General features: G+C 36.1%; 1 long non-coding RNA gene across 1 annotated transcript; it reads left to right on the forward strand.

The window, feature by feature from the left end:
* Positions 1–3922: 3922 nt before the first annotated feature.
* LOC103610055 lies at positions 3923–7357 on the forward strand. The gene is made up of 3 exons (XR_552187.1): positions 3923–4017; positions 5309–5383; positions 7246–7357. It is a non-coding gene; the product is annotated as an uncharacterized LOC103610055 (long non-coding RNA).
* Positions 7358–7714: the final 357 nt, after the last annotated feature.

The raw sequence follows: 7714 nt of genomic DNA on the forward strand, positions 1-7714 counted from the left end.
TTTATAAAGTTCCAGATGACGTGAAGGTTTTTTTTCTCTGTTCTCACATACCAATTTCTGTTATACGTTGATTATAAAATAGTTTAGTTTTCTAATTTAATGAATATAGCATCTCTTTGACTCAAAAATTAGTTTTACCAACATACTTTGAAAAAGCTCTTCATATTTACTGTGCTTACAGCTTATTTAAGTAGATTTAATATTCTTTTATATAGAAAAATATTTGAATATGGGTGGTTGTGAGTTTCTCAGTAACTTATCCTCTGGGTACAAAACCCTGAATTATTACTCAGAAATGGACTTCCTACACATACAGACCGGCTGCTCACTGGCTGAGCGAGGTGCGGGGGCAACACCGAGGGTTGCAATCCCGTAGCCGGTCCCGGTCCGGTACGGGCGCAACACTGAGGGTTGTGATCCATTGCGAGTCACGAAAAAAAAAAAAAAAGACAAAAAGAAAAATCGATTTAATATTCTTTTATATAGAAAAATATTTGAATATGGGTGGTTGTGAGTTTCTCAGTAACTTATCCTCTGGGTACAAAACCCTGAATTATTACTCAGAAATGGACTTCCTATACTCTTTCATTCATTGGCTAATTTAACCAGGGATTAACTGTTAGCATGCTCTTGATTAAAGCTTTATGATATCATATTATTTCTGAAAATAATCTAAGGGACGTGAAAATGTCCATTTTCCTGATTATGGACATTTTTGTTCCTAATTAAGCTAAATCTATAGTACTTCCCTGTGGAGATGCCTTTCACAAATTGTTGCCCAATACTGTGTACTCTTCACCTATGAAAAGACAAGTGCATAGAGATGTGTGGTAAGTCAATTTGAAGCTTATCTTGCAAAACCGAAGTTAAAGACATTATCTATTATTTTATCCACAACCTTTATATTTGAGTGAGATGAAGTCTCTGAGCTGTAAGCCCAGAAATACTTCTCAAATGAAACTGAATCTTCCTTTTGTCATAAATTGAAACTGTACTCATGCCATTCCTTTTTCCTTTGCTGACTCAAAATTTAACTTTGGTTTCAATCGAAATGCTATCTCATGTTTAGGAATGAAAGTGTATACAGATACTTTCCTCTAAATTTTCTTCTGACTGTGCTTTAATTATCCTATTTAATAGATGTTCTAAAATTATAAACTGTTAGAAATAATTTTCAGAGTTCTAACTTATAAACATTAATCGATTTTAGACATTATATATACATGCTTAGTATTCATTTACTATTATATAAATGCTCTCATGTATGAGAGTGGGGATGTAACAGAACAAGTTTTTATCCTGTATTCTTGGGTTAGAACTATATAAAGACAGTGGAAAATGAGAATATTTTAGAAATCAGTCTCTTCTGTTACTATTTCAGTGTTGGTTATAACACTAAATAGTCACCTGTTGTCAACCCAAATACATTCCGAATACAAACTCCTCTTTCCCTTACCTGTTACCTTCTCCCAAAAGATATTTCCTGTAGGAGACAGACTGGAAAAGTGGAATCAACCAAATATTTATCAGTAGGAGAATTAATAAATTATAGTTAATTCACATTTTGAATATTACATAGCAGCTTTAAGAATGAGGCTGATCTATATGCTACTATAAATAAGTTACCAGATCATATTGATAGATACAAAGTGAAGTTGCAAAAACATACAGTTTGTAACTTACCTCCTCAATCCCCCAAATTTAGATACTTTTTTCAAGTCTGTATTTATGAATATAAATTCCCAGTAAAAATTTAGGAAGGCTAAAAGCCAAATTTCTATCCAGTTTATGGCCAGGGGGAAATGATTGTGATGTTTGTAGAAGTTCAAAGAGATTTTAATTTTTTTCTGTAATTTTTAAACTTTTCTACAATTTCTTAAATTTGTAATTTGTATGTTTTAAGATAATTTTCTATTAATGTGCTAAATATGAACAGCTTTGTTTATATCTCTAGCTTTGATGGCTTTAATGTCCCAAGGTGGGTTCTGGGTTTTGCTGACACAATGCTAGGGACATTGAGAAACAGGAAATGGTAATTTACCAAATCATTAAAAAAAACCCCAAGAACTTTTTCTATAAAATATTTCTTTTTGTACTGATACCTCTTGTTCTTCTGTTGACCCTCCCTTGACACAATGCTAGGGACATTGAGAAACAGGAAATGGTAATTTACCAAATCATTAAAAAAAAACCCAAGAACTTTTTCTATAAAATATTTCTTTTTGTACTGATACCTCTTGTTCTTCTGTTGACCCTCCTCAACCCTTAAGAAATCATGGAAATTTTAAGATAACAGTACAATGACAGTGGAGGCAATGCTAAATTGGGCAGAAGTCAGCCTGGTAAATTGTCACACTGTTTTTGTATTTATTTCTTTCAACTTTAACACTCACAATTTATTAAGTGAGACTGTGTATCAAAGCGGAAGCTCAGAATCCTGTTTGGACAGCGTTTGGGAAGGAAACCAGGTCTTTATGGGACACCCCCTTCCTCGTAGCCACTGGGCAGGAAAACCATCTTTCTGTATAAAACCTATTCAATCTGAGAGAGGTGGGGTGACTTTGGGAAGGAAGATGACCTCTCCCTTGTTAAGTGGAATTGCCCTGTTTCCCCCTGTGACTTATTCAACTCAATTCCACCACTGTTTATAAGGACACTTGTTTGAATGCTTGTAGTGACAGCAATAGTCATTTAAAATATGGCTAAGATTACATGCCACAAATTTCCTATATTATTTAAATTTCTCATCATTATAATCCCAAACAGAGCTTTTGATAAACTCAAGGTTTGCTGATGCCCTTTTAGAGCTAATGGGTATACTTCTTAAAACCAGAAGTTTAATCATACACATACTACTACTGTGTATGATAAAAGCATGGCTGCTCTCAAATCTGAAAAGAGAGTGATTAAATCAGGCTAATTAACATAACTTAAATGGGAGCCGAATAGTTTCCAAAATGATACAGGGGATGTTTTTCTTAGATGTTTTACATGCTGAGGTCCACAGGTAGATAGATGTATGGACCCAATGTGACACTCTGGCAGAGAGAGAGGCTATCAGAGGAATGTGTTTTTTGTGAAGATTTGTCCACACTTTGTACATTGTGAATGTTTTTTGGATTTTGACCTCAACTTTGGTTAGGCTAATGTATATATTTAATTTGCATTGTTTCCTGGCTAGTGAAACACTGATCATTGGTTCAAATCAGTTCCTTTATTTCTTTAAAATACTTTAATAACCTTTTTTGGAGAATAATTTTAGATTTACAGAAAAGTTGTAAAGAGAATAGAGTTCTCATATACCCCTCAGCCAGTTTTTCCTAATGTTAACATACTATTATAATACATTTGTTAAAACTAAGAAAAAAACTAAAAACAAAACTGACTCTGGTACATTATTATTAACTAAAATCTGATCTTTCTTTGGATTTCACCAGTTTTTGCACTAACGTTCCTTTTCTGTTCCAGGATCCAATCCAGGGTACTAAATTGCATTCAGGCATTTTATCTCCTTAGTCTCTTCTGATCTATGACAATTTCCTATCTTTCCTTTTTTCCCATGACCTTGATAGTCATGGGGCATATTAGCCAGGAATTTTGTAGAATATTCATCATTTCTGATTAAATGAAAATGTGTAACCTCTGGGATTTTGGAAGGAAAAGTCTGTGTAATCCATTCATTATTTGCACCAATAATTTTCCATCAACACACCATTTACAGCCTGGGAATTTTTACTTCATCTTCCTATCAGTTACAACAGTACTCTAAGATTCAGTTGATTTATGATAGACTTAATATTTATTTCATTGTTATAATTCCGCATTCTCAACTTTGCCAAAATTAGTTCTGGTTATTCAGTTAAAACCACATAGAAAGTTTGCACCAATATGTATTTTATCTTTCATTTGTGACAGATTAGAGATGGACAGCCAAATTGTTATGTATTGAAGAATAAAGATTTAGAACACGCTTTTAAAGGAGTTATTTACTTAGAGATGGACCTCATATATAATCCGGTAAGTCTAACTGGGCCATAGCTCCCAGCTCTTCTGTACCTAAAATAAAAGGTGACCAGCCTTTAGAGACTCATCGGTGTAAAATATTTCAGAACTGTTGCAGCTGGAGAGAGGGGAGAAGAGTGTTTCGAAACTCAGCCATAATACTGATGCTGAACATCTCAGCTTTCAATTGGTATTAACCCTGTTGAGTCAGCAGAATTGATGTTGTTTAATTTTCAATATATGTAAATGTTAAGGAAAAAATAAAAAAGTAAAAATTATTTTTATGCGATCTATACATTGTATAAAATTAATATGATATACAATCTATATATAACCCATGTAATAAATATATATAATATATAATAAAATGTTTGTATGAGGGTACTTCGAAAAGTTCATGGAAAAATAGAATTAAAAGGCAATACAAATCTTTCTATGAACTTTTTGAAGCACCCGCAGATCTATAGTCTTAAGTTCTCAATTAATGCTGGAACTCTGGGTACGTGTTCGGCATAAGGGCGTGTTGTTTCTTCTTCTTTCCATGTCCTTCCTTTTCCCTTCAAGATCATAGATGTGTGTTACACAACAGATCACACTCACCTGGCACTTTCTTCTGGCATGCACTTGTATATAAGTTTACACACAGGTAAAACCTGAGTTTAAGAAAAAAGAAGGGTTAGGGTTAAATAGAAAATATCTTGGCTAAGTAATTTTTTTAGTTGTTCATCATAGAGAAGGACTTGAATTTTATTCTTTGAGGTTTTCCTAAGTCTGGTGGCTTGAACAAGTCACTAAATTCCTCTGAGCCTCAGTTTATTCCCTGTAAAATGGGGCTAAGATGGCCCATCTAACTTATTTTTCTAAGTCATTGAAAGGAAATGAGTATCTCTGTGGAAAAGGTTGTTGTTGTTTTTTTTTTTAAGTAAGCTGAAAACTGATATACTGATATTCACATGCCAGATATTACTGGTGAAAGCTTAGCTCAAAATGATGTGAGAGAGAAATTTTATCTTTTAGAGATGTTAGTTTGAGAACTTTATGAACCTCAGTCTCTGCAGTGGTTTAAAATAACTCCACCGAATGAGCAAAGTGGAGACAACACTCTCCCAGGGACTCTCACGAAATGAGATCATGAGAAACACATGCAGAGCACAGGGGTATCCGCCACTTCTACACTGCCTGCTAAAGGCCTCAGGGTCAGAAGCTATTGGGTTCCATGTCCTTCCCAGTCATTAGGATGAAAACAAGAAAAACAAAGTCCATATACTCATAAATGCTGTCCTTTTTAATAATGATGTCTTTCTAGGTCAAGGCATGTATTAGGACCTTTACTCCCAGAGAAAAGCGCTTTGTTGAAGACAGCCGCAAGCTGTCCAAAAAGGTAGGTCGGTGTGGTGAGCTGACTTGTTGGTGCACTCAGCACCCAGCACCCGAAGTACTTGTCACAACTTGCTTTCTTCTCTTCCTCCCTCTCTCCCCTCCTTTCTCTCCTCACCTCTCCACTTCTTTCTCCTTGTCCTCTTATCTCCCAAAACAAGGTCTTCAGCTCAGTAAGAAAGGGAAGACTTAAAACATATCTATTGGCTGCAGCAGAAGGGGTCAGCCCCCGTTATTCCCCTGAGTCATTCTATCAACAGTCCTGAAAGTCGAGACCCCATAACTGTCCTCCTGGGTTTGCTTGCCCTGCCTACCCTCCTCTCCCCACAGCACAGCCCCTCTCTGCCCTTCGGAGTCTCAGGGAGGCGTTCTGCCTGTTGAGTCTGTAACGGAATCACCCAGCGGATCCTGAGTGACTTCTGGCCTCACAGTCACCCGTGACTGCCCCTGCCACTTTTGTGTGGTCTAAATTTGGGATGTGTTGGCATTTCACCTCCTATTGAATCAACTGTCTCTCCCTCTGCCTGTTGCCCTTAATTCCTCTCTCATCAGTTGAACAGAAAGTGAAGATCAGGACCTAGTATGGGAAGTGTCACATTTTTTTTGCCATGACCTTTACATTTTTTGAGTCCCTCCCTGTCCTATTCAGGCACAATTCAGGATTTCACTCTGTACCTATTGTCCTTCAGTTGTGCAGCAAAGAACAAAGTGTCCCCTTTTTAAAGTGTTTATTACTTCCAGCACTTCCTCTGGAGTGAGCAGCTGTGGATTGCATAAAGCAGTTAAATATAAAGCCATCTTATCTTCCTTCTGTTTCCATGAACTTCTGGACGCACTTGAGAAAGGCCTTAAGCGTCTTCTGAAAGGAAGCGTCTGCGTGTTTTGTTTTGGTCTGCCACAACATTGAGTGTAATATTGATTTTGTGTAATCTGAGTAAATGTCTTATTTTTTTATTATTATTATTGCCTTTCACTCTGTTTACTTGAAAGTTAAAACCTGAGTTGAGGTAGGTTGGGTGGCTGCTTTGCAAACAAGTTGAAATGAATCTGTCTACAACTGGGAGAAAAGACATTTCCTTTGCAAAACACAACCTCTACGTGGGGTGGTTTTGGGCTCAGAGAGCACCAGGATATTTGAGGCTGAAATCCTGGGGTATGCTAAGACCCTCCCCATGTGCCTTTCATCACTTAATACCCCCAAATTTTCATAAAGTTGAAACATGCTTATGTTAAAAATACTCAAAAGCACTTACTACATGGCTGGCACTTTTCTAAGCCTTTTAATTCCATCAGCAACTTGGAAGATTAGAACTAATATCAACCCTATTTTATGAGAGAGGTTAAGTAACTTGCCCAAGGCTGCACAGATAGGAAGCTGGGGAACTGGATTCCCTTCCCAGAATTCTTACAGACTTCTGGACTAGGTGAATCATAACACTTGTGTGTTTCTACCGTAAATCTATCCATTTGCTTCCAAACTAAACAACATACTCATTCCCATTCTTTGTCTGTCTCTTTCTAGATCTCTCTCTGTGTTTCTGTAACACACACACACAGATATACCCACACCAAATACGTGGCTGCTGTAGCTTTTACCAGCTCAGTTTTGTGCTGAACATTATTGAAGCAGGCTATTATTCTTCATCAAATAAGCTACAAAATGCATTGGATTTTTTTTCCCCTATATGGATGCTTGTATTTAAAAAAGAATTTTAGGAGTATCTGGATGTTTCCTTTCTATAATTTTTTTTTTAATTGGCAGCCATACAGAATATAATTTAAATGATCAGTCTACCTGATCTAAAGGGAATATTTGGAGTATTTAAAGGTAGCTCCCATTTTTTCTTTTTTTCTTTTTATGTTCAGATCTTATCAAGAGATGTAGAGCGCGTGAAAAGAATCACTATGGCAATCTGGAATACAATACAGTTCCTTAAAAGCTGCTTCCAGTGGGAATCCACATGGAGAAGTACAGTAGCATTCGTGGTAAGCTTCCTTTGATATTCACATTCAGATGATTTGCTGCTTATTTTTATTCATTCATCTTTCTAAAATATAGTACAGCATAGGTGATCATGTAAGTGTTGTCTCTCTAAGACCATACTTAGGTCAAATTTACCATCGAAAATCCCGTAAATTACTCAAATATTACTTACGTATCATCCCTTGGTAGGTTTAAGAGAGCCACTTATTCTATGTATTTTTTAATATTTCTGTAGTTTTTATTAACGCTATGGTTGTGTAGTCCCTGCATTGTGTATACTTCACTCCTGTGTTTTTTTTTTTTTTTTTGTCTTTTGTCTGTTTTTTCCGTGTCCGGCAACGGATCGCAACC

The sequence above is a fragment of the Galeopterus variegatus genome, unplaced genomic scaffold (genome assembly GCF_000696425.1).
Source record: "Galeopterus variegatus unplaced genomic scaffold, G_variegatus-3.0.2 Scaffold10523, whole genome shotgun sequence".
NCBI classification, from domain to species: Eukaryota; Metazoa; Chordata; class Mammalia; order Dermoptera; family Cynocephalidae; genus Galeopterus; species Galeopterus variegatus.